The 19,773-nt window shown below is 37.0% G+C and overlaps 1 protein-coding gene across 1 annotated transcript in view; it reads right to left on the bottom strand.

Moving 5' to 3' along the window:
• The window catches only part of itga3b (integrin, alpha 3b), an 85,370-nt gene that overhangs the window by 44,707 nt on the left and 20,890 nt on the right, over nucleotides 1-19,773 (bottom strand). The window lies entirely within an intron of this gene.

The following is a 19,773-nucleotide window of genomic DNA, read 5'->3' as shown; positions in this document are numbered from 1 at the left end:
GCTGAGGCTGCACGGACTCGTATTTAGCCTTTAAAGTAAAACTAAGTAATTCTACAGACTCTAGAGCCCCATTGGGCTGAGTTATGTTTTGAGTTGTTTTTGGGTGTGGTGGAGGGCATTTAAAATAAAAGGTATGATTTGAGTTCATTTACTCCCCGTGTCTTGTGTATCTCTGTGAGCTTCCTCCTTCCGGGTCACAGTGGTCACGCCCCTAACCCCAGGGGCCTACCACAATATATATATATATATATATATATACCAGCCCTGCTTAACATGCTCAAAAATAAAAAAGAATATATTAGTAGAAATATTTTAAAATATTTTGATCAAAAGTTCACATAAAATAAAAACATCTAAAAATAGTTTTTAGTATGCTTCATTTCATTAACATGATCTGACCTGATTTCTCATCAAAGATTTTTGTCCAATATAGTCTAAATTTTGGACACAACCTCTTATTCAGTGTTTTACTTTATTTAATGTATTTATTCAACATATTTTCTCAATTGTAGATTAATATTAAAGACGTGAAAACAATAAATGGACACATATTAAATTATGTTATAAAAAAGTGTTTGTCTTCCACATTAATCCCCTGATCTAAACCTGATGAACTGAGATGGTGATTTGAGGTGATTTCATTAGCGTGAAGGAAAAGCAGCAACTAGTGTTCAGCACCTCCAGAAACTCCTTCCTTCAAGACGCTGAGAAAACTATTCCAGGTGACTCTCCCTCATGAAGACACTGAGATTAAAATCACACCAAGAGTGTGCAGATCTGTCCTCAAAGATAAATGTGCTACTTAAAAGAATCTACAGTATAAATCATATTCTGATTTATTTAACACGTTTTGTTCACATAATAATTCTGCTTGTGTTCCTTTGTATATTTTTTGCAGTCTTTAATATTAAATTTACAATGTAAAAATTATAAAAAGAAAGAGACACATTAAATGAGAAGAGATGTGTCCAAACTTTTGACTGGTACTGTATATCCAGTCAAAAATGAAACCTATGAAACTAATAATGATGATAAATGATAAATGTTTAAACACGCTAGTTTCCAGCTGTTTTAAATGTTCTGTAAGTGTGAACTGGTGTTCCTTTCTTCTCATTTATTTCTAGATCCACTCACTTTCTCCATTTGCTGTACTAACCACAAAGTATTTGCCCCCAGCCTGTAGAATTCTGCCCGCTCTCTGGTTAAGCCTGAATGATGTCATTAGAGAGTAGTTGTTTTTTCGTGCCCTAGAGGCGTTCAATCTTTCGCCAGGTGTGAGAGCTATGGGCTGAGCAGTGTGTAGGAGTTTGGACTTGCAGACTTGTAAAACCCAACCTGACTCACTGATAAAGACCAAACACAGCTTGGTAAGCGGGGGAAATATTTATAATATAAACACTGTGAGGAAACCCATTTCCTGTAAAAACTAAGGTAAATTAAGGTACGAACACTGTACAGTAGAACAACATATCTCACATAGACCTACACTGATTTATTAATATGTTAGAATAATGCAATAAATCTTAATACTGTGTAGTGAGACAAACCAGGCGTTCATGGATGTAATACAATGCTTTAGGCTTATTTGATCCAAGTATTCTGGCCAGACAATAACCAGAGTACTACAGTGGCAGCGTAAAAAACAGGCACAGGCAAATCCAAACAAGACGTCAAAAGGCAAGCCCGAGGCAAAATCCAGTAATACAACAAGACCAAGCTAACAAAACTAATGAACACCCCAAAACCAAGAGACAAAAACAGCGTCAAATTATGGACAAGGCAAAACGCTAATAAACAATGCTCTTTATGCAACAGAGACAGTTGGCAATACTTCGCAATACTGGCTTTATCTTTTCAACACTGCTAGTCCTGTATTAAATGATATTACCTTGTATGATAAAAGATACATCAAAACACAGTTTTATTCACACATTATACACTTCTCCAGGGCATTATATAAAGGTGCATATCAAAAAAATAGAATGTCATTGAAAAGTTACTTTATTTTGAAAATTCAGTTAAAAATGTGAAAATCATTTACAGCTCTGGAAAAAAAATAAGAGACAACTTAAAAATTATGAGTTTCTTTTGATCAAATTGAAAATTCTGGAATATAATCAAGAGGAAGATGGATGATCACAAGCATCTTCAAACCAAACTAAACTGCTTGAATTTTTGCACCAGGAGTAAAGCAGCATAAAGTTATCCAAAAGCAGTGTGTAAGACTGGTGGAGGAGAAAATTCCAGGACGCATGAATATTATGATTAACAAATAGTGCTATTCCAACAAATATTGATTTTTGAACACTTAAAACTTTATGAATTTGAGCTTGTTTTTTTTGCATTGTTTGAGGTCTGAAAGCTCTGCATCTTTTTTGTTATTTCAGCCATTTCTCATTTTCTGCACATAAATGACTAAAATTATATTTTTATTTGGAATTTGGGAGTGATTTTGTCCATAGTTTATAGAATTAAAAACAACGTTTATTTTACTCAAACATAAACCTATAAATAGAGAAATATAGAAATCAGAGAAACTGATTCAGAAACTGAAGCGGCCTCTTAATTTTTAATCCAGAGCTGTATTACATAGATACAGTGTGATCTATTTAATTGCGTTCATTTATTTTATTGTTGAGGATTGATTATGAGTTACAGCCAATGAAAACCCACAAAATCAGTGTCTCAGAAAATTATTATTATATAAGACCAATTGGTAGTTTTGGCAGTGTGGGCAATGCACCAAGTCCTGCTGGAAAATGAAATCCGCATCTCTATAAAAGTTGTCAGTAGCAGAGGGAAGCATGAAGTGCTGTAAGATTTTGTGGGAAAACAAAACTGCACTGACTTTAGACTTGATAATAAAACACAGTGGATCAACACCAGCAGAGGACATGCGCCTTGCACAGGATGTAAGATATGGCCCATGGTAAAAGAGTGACAATACCGCACTGAGATTGGTCTCTACTCATGATGTTTATGTGTGAGTGGGACTTGCAGGGCATGTGAGAGCGAGAGAGAAAGATGAACACTCACAGTTTCATGCAAAAATGCATTTGACTCCACACTAGTCTCCAATTTGTTTTTGAGCCGTGCTTTGTTGATGGGCAGGTGGTGCGTGGCAGTGTTTGTAACTCACTTTTCCTTTTGTGGAGGGTGTGGTTGTTGTTGAGGCAGAGGGCAATTGTTCTTAAGGCCTTTTTAACCCTTTTGTTAGTCCTGATGAGCTGTATAGCCCTTCACTACACTCATGTAGAAATAATAAGAGGAATCTTTTTTCTGATGCTGAGACAGATACTGAGGTTGGACAATGAAACTGAAACACCTGGTTTTAGACCACAATAATTTATTGTCCCTACGGACAGTTCTGGTGGAAACAGGAGAGTGGAGGTGCACATTGAATTCTGCCGTGATTTGATCAGCCGTGGTTTTATGTTTTTTGGATACAATCCGGGTTAGCACCCGAACATCCCTTTCAGACAGCTTCCTCTTACAGCGTCCACAGTTAATCCTGTTGGATGTGGTTGGTCGTGCACCAACAATTTGTCCTCTTTTGAGCAAAACTGTGCTCTTACCCTGCTAATTGAACCTTCACACTCTGCTCTTACTGGTGCAATAATGTGCAATTAATAAAGATTGGCCACCAGGCTGCTCCAATTTAGCCATGAAACCTCCCACACTAAAATGACAGGTGTTTCAGTTTCATTGTCAAACACTTTACATGTGTACAGATGCTGTAGCTACACCACACACCAAAACACTGGTCACAGATTTAAAAATTTAAAAGATTTAAAAATCCCTGTCTATTATCAGCAGGTGGCCCTCAGCTTTAGGAGCAGCACAATGCAACCACAACTAGTCAGCATTAAGCTACATACTGAAGGCGATGTGAAAAGACCTACACAACACTAAGGTCAGACGGTTAACCAAAACACAGAAAACAGAAGCACAAACAAGAGATGGTAGACAAAACACTGATAGCAAGTCAGGGGGAAGGCTGACTAACATGTATACAGATAGATTGCACCAGTAGATGATGGGAACGATGGGAAAAAAAAACTTTAACTCAAAGAGTCTGTATTGCACAGGTTGAATGTTTAATTGCATCAATAACCTCTACAGGCCATCAGTGTATCTTCTTTTCACTGTTTGAGTGCCAATAGTAAACTAACATGTGTCAACCACTACCTATTCGGGCTGTCAATGTTAAAAACGCTAACACACGATCCATTTGGAATCAGTAATCAGTTCCACAGTAATCTGCTCGCTACGAGGTCTGCATTCCCTCGCAAATGTTTTGCGTTCCCTGGTACAAAATATGTGTTCGACAGAACGCAAGCAGACAGGACCACTGGTGCCTAGGCCTGTCACAATAATTACATTATCGATTTATCGTTCAATAAATGTACATGAACTAAATCATTTTAATAATAGTGATATCGTCCATTTAGATTTTACTTACAAAATGCACATATATTGTGACTGCACCCCTGGGGATAGGAAGCACAGAGAGAGACACAGACAAAGGGAGTTAATTAACTCAAAACAAACTTTTATTAGAAAAAATGCCTTTCATCAACACCCAAAACAAACTTAAAGAAATATAGTAACGACCCAGTGCAGCTGTAGTCGCTTAACTTAAGTGCCTCTTCCTCTCACCATCATCGCAATACTAAACACTAAACACTATACTTTTATATCCAGGATGGATTTTTACTTTCTGGACCTGGGCTACCTACCTCTTTGTAAGTAACTAGGTTTAAATAGGATCTTCAGTGGATTTTGTGCTTTAAAAGAGACCCTAAAACTAGGTCAGTGGCTGAACTGCACTTAGCAGGACATTATTACACATGTTGTAAAGTAACATATGACATTACAAAGACTGTTATTAGTGTAAAAATGTCTTTATTTTAAAACATTTCTAAGTGTTGTCCAATAGCCAATCAGAGGCAATATGTCTGCATGTATGAACATTCATGTGCAAGAGCTGAAATCCTATCGTTTCTCCTATCGTTTCTGGGAGAAATATCAGCAAGCTTTTACTGAACACACTGATAAACAGACAGATAACACTGATAAACAGATACTGATTATAGTATAAATCACTTATTGCAGGTCTTCTGAATTAGGAAATCTTTAAGAATCTGCAGTTGTTCAGTCCTGGAGGATAATGGAGGATAATGAAGCAGATATGCACAGTTCCAGAGAGTGTCAGTTGCTTTTTTGATGTTTTATTTCTTGAAAACTCTGCAGTTTTTTATTGTAGTCATGAATGGAAAAGAAAGGGAAGTGTGAAGCTGAGCAGAAGTGAGGTGCTGTAAAGTAGTGGTGAGTCCCACAACTCGCTTACAACTTCATTGTCTTCCAACCTGGCCATAGAACTGGTTCAGCTGGTTCACCAAGCTGTGGTTGGCTATGTAACCATGGGATTTGTGCTTGTAGCCCATAATGTGTTGAAGCTGCTCACCACAATTTCCCCCCACCAAACCTCCACTACAAACTTTTATTAACGTTTATGGTAAAGTGCTATAATAAAATTAATAACCAGAAATAATATACCTTGTATTTAAAAAAAAAAAGATTTAGTTTAATATTACTGTATTCAAATTTAAATTATTGTCAATAAATCATAATTTAAGTACTTAATAATTTAAGTACTTCCTGTCGGCGGCGCGAGCAGTCGCAGCGGCTACTCTGGAAGCAAAACACGGTGCTTTTGTTTGTTTTTCTGTGTAAATAATCCGATCTGAACTCGCAATCATGCAAAAGTTCGCTATGGGAACAACTTACGACCGACAGACCCTGCTAGACCTGCAAAATCAACAAAAATCTGTACTTACAGACGGTCTACGAGCGGAGCTACGCGCGCTAGGCCTGCTAAGATCCGCGCCGTTTCCTGAGCCTGCTATCCGGAAGTGGTCTCTCCGCAAGCGTTGCGCGAGGAGCCGAAAGCGCGGTAAGAGAGCCGGTGTCCGCGCTAAGCTAATGGCTAACTCCAGCCGGCCAGCGGTTCCATCTCTCCTTCTCTCCAACGTTTGCTCCCTGCCGAACAAGATTGACTATCTCCGGCTCCAGCGGACATCCCAGCGCGAGTTCAGAGACTGCTGTGTGTTCGTTTTCACGGAGACGTGGTTAACGAACTCCATCCCGGACTCCGCGATTGAGGTGAGCGGCATGCTATGCTACCGCGCGGACCGCGACGCCGGCCTCTCGGGCAAAGTACGTGGAGGTGGGGTGTGTGTTTACATCAACACAGCATGGTGTAAGAACGCTGCGCTGATCTCCAGCTACTGCTCGCCGCTGGTGGAGTTTGCTGTAGTCAGAGCAAGGCCATTCTACCTGCCCAGAGAGCTTAGCAGCGTGTACATAATAGCAGTGTATGTAGCACCCAGTGCTAATGCTAATGCTAACGGTGCTTATGCTAACGCTCTGCAAGAACTGTACACTGTTATCTCCAAACTCCAGAACTCACACCCCGACGGACTGTTTATTGTTGCTGGTGATTTCAATCACAGTAATCTGAAGGCTCTGCTGCCCAGCTTTCACCAACATGTGGATTTTCCAACCCGTGGAGTTAACCTGCTCGATTGTGTGTATACTAACATTCCCGGTTCGTACAGAGCAGAGCCCCGCCCCCACTACGGCTACTCTGATCATATCACTGTCATGCTCATCCCAGCATACAGACAGCTCATCAGACGTGCCAAATCAGAGAAGAAGCAAGTTACAACCTGGCCTCCAGGAGCCATCTCTGCTCTTCAGGACTGTTTTGAGCACACTGACTGGGACATGTTCAGAGAAGCTGCTACCTCTGATGACTCCATCAACCTGGAGGAGTACACAGACTCAGTGACTGGCTACATCAGCAAGTGCATTGAGGATGTTACTGTCTCCAAAACCATCACAACCCGCCCCAACCAGAAGCCGTGGATGACTGCAGAGGTGCGTGTGCTGCTGAGATCCCGAGACAAGGCCTTTAAGTCAGGGGACAGGACTGGCCTCCGAACAGCTAGAGCCAAGCTCTCCACTACTAGACTCTGCAACAGCTTCATCCACCAGGCAGTCAGACTTCTCAACGCACAGAGACAGAACTGAACCCCCACCCCACCCACCACTCACCCAACACACTCACACAAAACTAAACTGTACACCCCCCCCCCCCCCTTTACACTCACAAGAACTGAACTTCACCCACACACACACCCAGTCAGCACACAGAGGCTGACATGACTTTATTTGCTGCACTCTTAAAAACTATAAACTCTACCTCAGTAACTGCTGTGATTATATATGTTCTATATGTTACAGTATGTCACACATCTCTGCACCTTATCCCCACTATACACTTATTATACCGTATCGGTACTGCACTGTCCTGTCTTTAAATTGTCTCGTCTTTTGTATTTATTGTATTTATTGTTATTTAGTGTTATAATTTTATAATTTTATGTTGCACTGTCGTCACTCCTGCACTTTATGTTGTCTATTGTTTGTTGTTCTATGTTGCACCATGGTTCCGGAGGAACGTAATTTCATCACACTGTGTACCTGTACTCAGATGTAATGACAATAAAAGCCTCTTGACTTGACTTGACTTGTAAATGCTTTATTTATCAATGTCTTGTTTCCATGATACATCAAACACTATATAAAATATTTAAAACTAGACTTAGCTGTATTGTTTCTAATATATAATAAACACTATACATAAAACGTTTTGTTAACAGTATTGTTTTTTTATTGTTATAAATTAAATAACTGTTATTTAAAACTTTTAATTAAAAAGATTAGGCTTTGTGAGCTTTGTTAAAATGTTTTATGTATTTTAGGGAATTATCCAGCATTTCTTACAGATATTAGACATAAACTGTAAAATCTTAGCAAGTGAAATCATCTAATTTTAAGGCTATAAATTGATTTATTTTTTCTATGATAAGATTTTTTGTCTTACTAAGCATTGTGTAAGTGTAAGATTGTTTTATTCATTTTAGGAATAATGATCTCATTTAGTCTTACTTAATTTTCTATTTTCCCTTTTTTAAGACATTTGACCTCAACATAAGCATGAAAAATCAGCAATCAAGTTCTTCTTATCTAAGCAAAAAATATATTTTTTTTTACTAGATTTTATAGTCTTAACACAGAAAAATAATATTTATAAACCCTTTATTAGAGGTTTAAAAATAGTTTACAAAGGATTTGTTTTGTAAACTATTTATAAACCCTTAATAAAGTATCCTTATTTTAAAGTGGTACTGATTTATTAATATAATTACAAAGTCTCAAAATGGTATTAATGGATATTAATTTGGTTATAAACCATTAATAAGCAGTTACAACACATACATAGAAAGAGCAACAGTGGTCTGCCATGTAACAAATGGTGATTGCAAATTTGTTTATACTGTTAAACCTCAGATCTTAATAGATGCTTATCTTACTTTGTATTTTTTTTACCAGTCATCAGTAACATTTCTGTTGACTTCATTCATTTAAAGCTCCACTAGGTAGGATTGTGATTTTGTGCTCGTGTAATAAATGTTTCAGGCAGATTAGTTTCTCCTTGTTGTTTTCTGGCTTTCACAGATATATTCGGTCTCTTTCCAGCTTCTGCCAGAGTGTCTGTAAGTTAGTTTGTAAAGAATTAACCTGTAGTCCTTGTAGAACTGTTAGAACTAAAGGTCGGAAAGCAGGTCGCAGTTCTCACGAGCGTTGGCCGCGGCCGCCTCGGAAAACTTACAGAGTCTGGTTTGAGCTCAGAGGAGCTCCGGCACAGACACGAGAGCACCTCTATTCCTCCTATTACACCTCAATGCAGCGCTGCAGTGAGTTTCAAGCTGTAATTGTACTTTTTTAAAAAGATCAAAAATCTAAGAAATCCTACCTAGTGCTGCTTTAACTATAATAACATATTAATATGTATATGAATAAACTGACTTTCTCTACGTTTTTATTAGATATGTTACTAGATACGTTATTTTCACTGTTGTTCTTTTTATTTATGTGTTGCAGGTGCTTATTAATATTTGAAGAGTATAAATCCATTTTTATCAATTTCAGTAAAAAAGTGTTTTCTTTAGCAAGAAAGTGGTAGGCTGAAAACCACCGTTTTCTGATTCAAACTTTCAAATACCATACTAAGGTTAAAATAACACAAAAAAATCTAATCAAGATTTTAATATTTAAAGATTTATTTTTAAAAATAATTCGGTTTTTTCGCAAAACGCAATAAATCCATGCCATGTTTTTTTTTCAAAATGTCTTATATGTCCTTTGGCATCAATAGAATTTTTTTTTTTACTGAAAATGTGCAAAATACAATAATAAATAACAGTAAATTGTACATCTGAATATAATAGTTTGACCACTGGGCCTAAAAACACAAATTTCAAAACATTTCTTTTCGAAAAAGTGTAAAATTTCATTAACGAACAAGACATTAAGACTATAAAATCCCCAAAATCACGTTACATTCATGTGCTGTAGTGTAGTGTGGTGTAGTGTAGTATAGTGTGTATTTGAAAATATGAAACTTGAATATTGGCTTTTCAAGAGTGGTCACATAACATTCTGATTCTGGCTCTAACTCATTTTTTTTTAAAACGGCGTTTATCACGTTTTGGAATCAAACTCTTCATTTATTTTCTAACCATTAATAAACTCCTTTATGAACTGTTTATAAACCATTTACAAAGGAAAAATCCTTGGTACCAATAAGTCTTGCTAATAAAAAATAGCTCAAATTTTTTTTTTGGTTTAATTTAAGCATTTACGTCTCAATTTACACATATTTTGTGTAGTTTTTGCCGGTGTACTGGTTAAAAAACTGCTTTCTCCCACTCGACTCATCTCACAGTAATGTAATGTGAGGGTGCCTGACTCACACCGGCACCAGCACTCAAATCCTGATGCGAATGTTTACATTTACCTGCTGGCTGATGTGATGCTGAGAAGAAAGAAGTAGAAGGTGGACGAGCTCCAGATCTGTCCTATTTAGTGCACTTATGAAGACAGGGAAGATATATAACCAGAAAAAACACAGATCTACAGATATGTCTAGTTCACTTCAGTCTGGAAATGCCTATTTAAAGTCTCTGTGGACTTCAGTAGAGTAAAATTAGCTCGATATGTTTTTTAACCTGAACTAAAAAGTTTTAATACAGGAAAATCTATCAGACCAAGGATCCTATTTTAGTGATCTATAGATGAGCTGTCAGCTATGCACTGTGCAGCTTGATTTAGGGTATGTCTGTGAGTCTTTGCTATCATAACAACAGGAAAAGTACACCTTGTGCAGCTGAAAAAACACACAAAATGCATATACTAATTATCTTAATTAATTATGTGTGCGGCATGTCACTTGCCATTCCCTTTAAGAGCCAGGTGAGCTCTGACTTTGGCAGATTGCTGTGTGCACCTGTGCTTTTTAGTTGCCAACATAGCAATTTTCCAGCAATTTACCTGAACACACGTCATTTTCAGACCACCACGGCTACTGTATTTGGGAAGATATATTCACAAGCACTGTTGCTATTTAAAGGCTGCAGGCAGAAGCGGGAAAATAGACTGTTGGCAAGTGTAAGATAGCAATTAGCATTAAAAAAGCATGTTCTAGGTGCACCACTGACTAAAAAAACAACCTAAACAGATGCCAACAGTCGGACGTTCATTGCTATCTTGGCAACACAGGTGCATTCCCAATGTCTGTGCATCCCCATGAACATGTAGCAGTGCACAAACCCATAGCGCATGCCAGTTGGCAGCTAAGCTCAATTTTATATCAACAATAAAAAGAAAAAAAAAAAATAACACACTAAAAAAACATTATTCTACATCAACACAAACTATATGTAATATAGATAATTACTTTGAGCTTGATAGTGGTGGAAAAAAATGATTTATCTGGGGAATTATGCCACGTGTCACGCAGTCTAAAGGGTTTTGGACAAACTGTTAAAATTTCTGGATCTCGGAACGCTGTGTGAGAACACAGGTGTCCTATTCATCAAAGAAAAGTACTTTTTATCATGTTTTACTACAACAAAAGTACATTTCACACTTGAGTTCTCCTTTAAGCGTGCTTTCACACCTGAAAGTCCGGACCGTGGTCCGAACCGAGGTTCATGTGTTGCTACATTGTATATATTTGGTCCGTTTGTTTTGTTTTCACACTGCAGTTTAGGGAGCGCACCAAAGACCTTTGTGTGATACTCCTACATCCTTTCATCATCACTTACGTATCGATGCGTTTCCTTTAACCTGACGCTGATTGGTTTTAGAAGGACATGCGTCTGAATTTGGCGTGTTGATGATTCAGCGGGTGGTTCATTCGGTGGAAAAACTTTCCAGGATAAGGATAAAATGAATGAACAGATGCATTTCGTCTACATAGTAGTGCTGCTGCTATTGTGGTTTTTATACCAGCAGCAGCAGCAACTTCAGGCACAGGTTAGATCAAATTCTCTAGGTTAGTTCAAATTCGCCAACTGAACATGCTCGTCCTGAAGCAACTGTATCGCCACCGACAGATAAGGAGGAAAAAGCGGTTATTTTTCTTTATCTGCTGCTCAGCTTCCTGTGATTGGTCCAAAAGTTTGAACCATCCAGAAAAGCGCTTTCACACTGTAGGCGAACCGGACCATGGTTCAGAAGATCCGGACCAAGACCACCTCTCTTGGTCCGGATCTTCTGAACCATGGTCCGTTGTTCATGGCCCCTTTCACACCTGCTACTTTGGTTCGGACCAAACTGAAAAGTCCGAAAGTCCGGACCAAATGAGGCAGGTGTGAAAACACCCTAAGAGGCCTTTTATCAGTATAATAAGAACATTTATTAAAATACAATCAAACACACTCATACTGACCAGCAACAAACAACAGTGAGATCAGAATGAAAAACAGAAGCAGAAGTCTCCTGATTTAAGATAATACTGAAAGGAGTTCCTGAATTATTCAGTATCATTATTCCTCATTTGCTTTTTTATTTCAGCTATTTTAATCACCTTCAAATATGTACATCTAACAAATAGATGACTGCATGTTTTATTTGAATAAAGGTTTAGCTGTATCCTTAATCTTAAATTCCTAATCAAATAAATCATCATCTTACATCATCTTACAGCCCAGATCATGAAACCGAGGCTCTCTTATTTTGGACACATTATGAGAAGAACCAGTTCACTGAAACAGGAAGAGGAAGAGGAAGAGGATCACCAGCAGCGAGGCGGAGGGATGTAAACAGATGAATAATTACTGAGCTTTTTATAAACCTGAGAACAGAAATACAGAAACACTACTCTATTATTTTTTCTTCTCTTAAAAAAAGGTCTAAAAGATTATCAAAAGATTTCAGTAACATTTACAATAAATGGAAAAGTAATGCTCAACTAATGTCTCGATTAATTTATTGACAGTAGTTAAAACAATATTGAACAATTTTTAACAATATTCAACAATTTTAATGCTTAAGAATGTTCTAAATAATAATGAATTAAGACATTAGTTAAAATACTTTAATGATTAATTAATGTCAATTAATTTACCCTTTTTTAAAAAGTGTTATCAAAATTCCCGTTCATTCTAAATAAATACAAATATGCCTTTAAAAACATACACATTTAAGACAAAACAATAAATAAACCATATGTCTCATTTTTGTCTTGGGCTTTACAAACTTTTAAGCATTATATTTGAACTGTCTTTAAGGAGAGCATGTACAGACATGGGAACTGGATTGACACTATCATCAGTACTTCATCCAGCTGTGTAGAACTGTACTGATATCAGATATAAATCATGTCGTGGATGAACAAATTAATCTCAGGTACGTGATAAAACGTGATTTTTTTGTCAGACTATTCCTTTAAGGCATTTACACAAAGAATGTCATGTAGATTCTTGTGCCAGTACACTGCCAGTACTACTGGTGTTACATTCCATGGCCACTAAGTGAAATGCCATGAATTGTTCAGATATAAAAGAGAATTTCAAGGAACTAAGGTTGTAATTATATAAAGAACACATCTCCTTTACATGAATAATCAACACAGAGATTTACATAAAAAATATTATTATTATTATCATCACTATTTAATAACATAACAGTATATGTAATGTAAATATATACCTGGCTGTGATTCTTAAACTCAGTTGAGTGTTACAGGTCGGCAAGACCTGCTCAATTAAAAGGAAACACATGGAGACACCCCTGTTCCTTACTAGTGTCGCATAATGCACCATATGTATGAAAATAGCAGAGGTGGAAAAAGTACTGAAAAATTGTAATTAAGTAAAAGTACCTTTACTTTGCTAAAATTCTACTAAAGTAAAAGTAAAAGAACCCATCTAAAAACTACTCGAGTAAAAGTAAAAAAGTACTTTGAGTAAAAGTTCCATCGTTAATTTTATTTATTTTATGTAAAAAAGCACAAAAAATCATAAATTAAATAAATATTAAATTAAATAATTTGGACCTTTCAGGCAGTATTTGTTCAGACCACTACATAAAACATTTTAAAGAACAAGTGACATAGGTTTCTATGATCCATTTTTTTCTTTACTGTTAAAAAGTTAAAAAGTTATGGTCATATAGGTGACTATAAACCGTATTTTTTATAGTTTTACAGTTCATTACTATTTTTTAACTTGCCATTGCTATGCTTTAACTGCTATTTACATGTTTTTTTAACATTCAAGCAGATGTTACTAATAAAAACGTAAGGAATTATTATGAAAAAAATTAAAACATACAAAAAAAAATGTTGGTCGGTGCATGTGTAGTGCCGTAAAGAAGCACATATCATTGGGTAGCATAACACGACAGAACACCGGTTCCACCGAGCTGTACACACAGACCCCCACAGACCCCACACAGCTGATTTACACAGTGTCTCTCCCACTAACCGTAATAAACATTGCTGGGAAAAGTTCAGCTGCGCTGCCATGGAGAACAAAAATCTTTTTTTTTTTATTCAGACAATTCGTTTTTTTTTTCCCAGCATTTCATTTTTTACTCAGTAATGGGGAATTTTCCAATGTAACGAAGTAAATTACTTAGTAATTTTACCTACTACAATTACCTACTTTAAAAACTACTTTAAAAATTACTAATTACTCATAAAAACTACTCAATACAGTAATGTAAGTAAATGTAATTAGTTACATTACTGACCTGTAATGTAGTTAGTGACATTACTGACCTGTGCTATTCACACAGTAACATCTTGGAACACAGAGGGAAAACTTCTAATTGGGCAAAATTTGGCCATTTTTACTTTGTGTACGTACTTTTTTGCCTATAGTAATTAATGGCTGTGGGATTTTTTGTTTTAATTTTTAGGACACAGCAAATTTAGCTGTGCACTGACTACTTTACATTGTAGCAAAGTGTCATATCTTTAGTGTTGTCCCATGTAAAGATAAAATTAAATATGTACAGGAATGTTAGGGGTGTTCTCCCTTGTGTGACATAGATACTGTAGTAATATAAACTAAACAAAATCCAAACACAATGGCTGATCAGCTGCAGTGGATGAATGAAAAGTCCTTGGCTCTCATGATCACTCAGTAACAGCTTTATCTGAGATTCCACAGCGCCTTACTGAGCCTGAGATGCTGAGAGATGTGTGTCAGTATGTGAATCTACAGTATCTATCAAAAAATATAGAGTTTGTTTTGCTTTAATAGTCATTTAGTTTGTTTAGAGTTAAAAAGTTATTAAACAGAAAACAGAACTGAAAAATCTGCTCAAATCAGCTACCTGCCTTGTAAATTATTTGCTATCTTTTTGTAGCTAACTTTTATCCCCAAAATGACCATAATGTACCACCAGCCTGCAGGTTAGTCCAGGAAACACTCTGGACTTTGCTCTCAGACATGGTACGCTTTGTGTAAACTGTAAACAGAAGCATATTCAGGAGTAAAACTCTGAGAAAAGTGGGACATGGCCCTGCTTCACTAATCTGAGAGCAGAGGAGTGTAGCGAGCTGAGCGGCAGGAAACAACGGGCGATCCGGCTGACCTCGTTCACCATCAGACAACTGTCTTCACTGCTGTTTATTTTGGCAACATTGCTTTTCTATCTCACTGGATCCTGAAGCAAGGCTGACTGATTCATATGAAAGTGTGTTTCTATGAATATGCAAAAACCATGAAGTATGATTGTTGTAAGAATTTGCTTTTTAAAATGAGGCTAAATGAGGCTTAGGCCCAATACCATTCCTAATATGTACCCCTCACATCACATCAGGGTACTACTTTTTAGCTATTTTTAGCAACAGAAAAATTCACACTGTTGTCATTTCCTAGTATATATCTTCTAGAGACAGATTATATCTGTCCAGTATCATTTATTGTATTTTAATACTGGATATATGGAGATATTTGGAGTGCATTATGAATGAATGAATTTCAAGCTATATAGCGCCTTTCTAGAAACCCAAGGACGCTTTACAATTAACACGTTTTACACACAAGCACATTACATCCACACACCGGTGAGAAGCAGCAGCCAATAGCGCACAGCGTACTCTCAACCGGAAACGACCGTCCACCTGGAGGACTGCATCGGGCACTACAGCATTTACCCAGGACAGAGTGCCAATCCATATCTGGGCACAGTCATACACACACATTTATACACACACTTACACATACACACCAGATCAATTTAGAGTAATCAATTTTTTCTGGACAATTTAGAGTATCCAATTTTACCTGATCTCCATGTTTTTGGACTGTGGGAGGAAACCGGGGTCCCCGGAGGAAACCCACGCAGACACGGGGAGAACATGGAAACTCCACCCAGATAGGGACTTGAACCCAAGACCCCAGTGCTGGGAGGCAAACGTGCTAGCCACTAAGCCACCCGTGCTGCCATTATTAGCATCATGACATTCTGGATCATTGACTTCTGTTACAAATCTGAGGTGTGTGTTTCGTTATGTTGCAGTAGTGTATTATTGATATAGATTTTTTTAATTCATGGTTTGTCATATCGCCAATATATCAAGTATCGTTAGCGCGAAAATACCATGAAATATTGTGATATTATTGTAGGGCCATGTCGCCCACCCCTACCACCATGTCAGATTGATGTGAAAGAAGTGGAGAGATAGGTTTTAGCCATTGTATGTCTTCATAAAAACAGCAATATTTAATAAGTCTGTGATCAGAAGCTGAAATTAGCTTTTATTAGCCTTGATTCTATTTTAGTTTTTTTTCCACCTGCTAAAATCCACTTTTGCTCGTACGTGAAATACTCTAGATCTCTAGAGTTTATGATGCTGCACATGAAACTCTTCCTCAACCTCCATTGTCTGCAGTAGCTAGTAAAAGAAAATATTCAGAAATATGAGTCCATCATGAAAAGCACCCATGTCTACGTCAACCCGTGAATTAGTATTCATGGCCCCGCCCACCTTGGCTCGTAACCAATCTCAGGCAGAGCTGAAGGCATGCAACCAGGCACGTCTCGTCATTCAAGAGCTAACAGCGCTAGGATCAGCATGGCAGTTCATTCTTGTATTATTGTGCAAATAACACATCAGTGTCATATGCTTTGCCCAGTAATTCATAGCTAAGTTAAAAGTAAAAATCCACCCCAGGGTTTTGTTCCAACTGCCTGGCTGGCTCTGCTGCAGCTTAGCTAACAAAACCCCGGGGTGGATTTTTACTTTTTGGACCTAGACTACCGACTAGGGGTGTGCCATATCGTATCGTACACGATAATATCATCAAAATGTTTAAATATCGTAACGGTATTATACCCAAAAATATTGTGCCATATCACCCATCACATTTCCCATTATATAGCTGCTAGAGTATCATTTATTTTACTTTAATTCTGGATACATGGAGATATTTTGAGTACATTATTAATATCATAACATTCTGGATAATTGACCTTTGTTACAAATCTGATAAAATTCTTGTATTTTTTAATATCTCACTTTGGGGTGTGCAGTATTATATTGTATGTAATAATAAAATATATTTTTTTATTTTCTTGCAGTGTATAGTGTATTTTTTTAATATATTTTTTAAAGTGTTTTGTAATATCGCCAAGAGTATTGTCATCGTGAAAATACCATGAAATATCGTGATATTATTTTATGGCCATATCGCCCACCCCTACTACCGACCTGTGTGTTTACATAGGTTTACATAGGATCTCCGGTGGATTTGGCATTTTACAGAGACTCTAGGACTTGGTCAGTTAAACAGCACTTAGTAGGTCAATACACATGTTGTAAAGTAACATATAACATTGCAAAAAACTGTTATTAGTGTAAAAATGTCTTGATTTTAAAATGTTTCTAACTGTTGTTCGTCTTGCTGCATTGCAGTGCTGTTAGCCAATCAGAGGCGATATGTTGAATATTCATGAGCAAGAGACAAAATCCTATTTAAGTCATACCTATACTTATTTTGGTACATTTTGTGACTGCTTATTTTAGGAAATCCTATTGAGAAAAAAGGCTCACCCCATTAGCAGATTCTTTGGTTTAATGTACATATATTTTGTCTAGTTTTTGCCAATGGATTTTTTGCAGTGTGGTTGCTTGTGCTGCTATATTGCCAATGACTTCTCATAGCCCTTCATTTGGAGTGTGCCTTTAAAAAATTCTTAGTCTGAAATGCCATATAACACCCTTAACTCTTCCCCCTCCCACTCAAGTCTTGGGTTGACCAACTGTGTGCATTGTACAGGCAGAAAACCATTTATTAGGGCAGCGTAGGAAGCTCAGCCATTCAAATCATTGAATTCAGGTGTTCCAATCTCTTTCATGGCTAGGAATTTCAAGGAATTCTTAAAGCTCTTTAGCATACCAAAAGATTTTAAACAATGTTTTTCATGCTTTAACTTTGTGTGAACAGTTTCAGGACGGTCACTGTTCCAACATGCCTGAGCACCAGTGCAGATATCAAGCTCCTTAACGCTTGATAAAGAAATAGAAAAGAAATGGATAAAGAAGATAAAGAAATGGATGAGTGCGTTTGGTAAGGAAGAACTTGACTGGCCTGCACCGAGTCCTGATGTCCATCTGATAGAACACCTTTGGGATGAATTAGAGCGGATACTGTGAGCCAGGCCTTCTTGTCCAACATCAGTGTCTGACTTTAGGCTCTTCTGGAAGAATGCTAAACTATGAAGTGAATTTTGTGCCAAAAGTTTTACACAAAAAAATAAAAGATGATTTGATTTTTAAGAATCAAAAGGAAAAATGTATAGCAAGTATATATATATATATATATATATTTAAATATACTTGGTTACTTTTTATTTTTTGTGAATTTTCTGTGGATTTTTTTTTATTTTTCTCTTAAAGTCTTTTGCTTCTGGAATCTCTCCTTTGCTTCTGCTTCAGTTTTTTGCTTCAGAGTTTTGGTACACTTTTCCTGGGTGGGCGGGGCTTAGAAGAAGGCTGCATGCTTGAATCTCCATTGGTCAGCTGGTTCTGGACTGACAGGTTCCCTGAACCCTCCTCTAAGACTGACCACGACCACCCCACCAGTTTTTTACGTAAAAAAAATTGGCACAAAATTCACTCCATACTAAACTCCCATAAACACACTCCTAAACCTTGTGGAAAAACTCCATGGATTAAAGAGAGGATTTCACTCAAGTTCATATATGTGTGAGGGCAGACGACAACACTTTTGGCAATATAGTGTACTGTATATACCAATCATGACAGACACCAGACACGCAACAGTCTAAACAGCAACATGCTGATAAAACTTGCAACACGAGTCCCTCCCAGAAAGACTGAGAATGAGAGAAAGAGAGAGAGAGAGAGAGAGAGATAAGATCAGATATGATTGCTGGAACCTGTTCTTTTTAAATTAGGGGGTGTAAAAGTACGACAAGCCTCAGAACAGTAAGATAAAACCTACATGCAGATGCAGTCAAGCTGATAGGAGGCTTTGTGTGCTGCTGTCTAGACAGAACATCTCCTAATGAAGAAAGAGGAAGATGGAACATCTCCAAGAATGGCAGAGAAAATCGTGTTAAAATAAAACATGTAAGATAATGCATGGCTCAATTTCAATATAATATGCTCTTTTTAATTGTGTTTGTCTACTCTGTTTTTTTTTTTTATTACTACCAGTACCAGTCAAATGTTTGGACACACCTTCTCATTCAATGTTTTAAATTGTTTTTATTTTTTTCCCTACATTGTATGTAATACTATGAAGGAACACATAAGGGATCATGTAGTAATTTAAAAAGTATTAAACAAACCAAAAAATTACTCTGAAGCATGTAGGTCTCTCTTATCTGGGGTGCTGTTAACTTGTGGTTTTTAAGGTAGGCAACTCTGATGAACTTACCCTGTGCAACAGAGGTAACTCTTGCTCTTCTTTCCTGGGACGGTCCTGATGAGAGCCAGTTTCATCATTCTAATGTTTCTGATAGTCTTTGCAACTGAACTTGAGAATACTTTCAAAGTTCTTGAAACGTTTCAGATTGATTTTTCTTCAATTTTTAAATGAATGTTTTTCTTTATCTACTTGAGAGGTTCTTGCCATAATATGGATTAGAACATTACTCAAATAGATCTATTCACTGTATACCTGTAACTCTACCTCTTCACTACTTCACTACTACAACTGATGCTCTCAAACTCTATATACTCCATATTCCATATTTAGTTGAGGTAAAGATTAAACTTTAAACCTCCCTGTCACTGTTACATTTTAAGGTCACTAAAATAATTTTAGAGAATAAAAAATATCTTTGAAACAAGTATTTTTGAACAAGAACAGTCAA

Source organism: Astyanax mexicanus, chromosome 15 (assembly GCF_023375975.1).
Source record: "Astyanax mexicanus isolate ESR-SI-001 chromosome 15, AstMex3_surface, whole genome shotgun sequence".
NCBI classification, from domain to species: Eukaryota; Metazoa; Chordata; class Actinopteri; order Characiformes; family Acestrorhamphidae; genus Astyanax; species Astyanax mexicanus.
The sequence above is the reverse complement of the archived record's forward strand: the minus strand, read 5'-3'. Positions and strand labels throughout refer to the sequence as shown.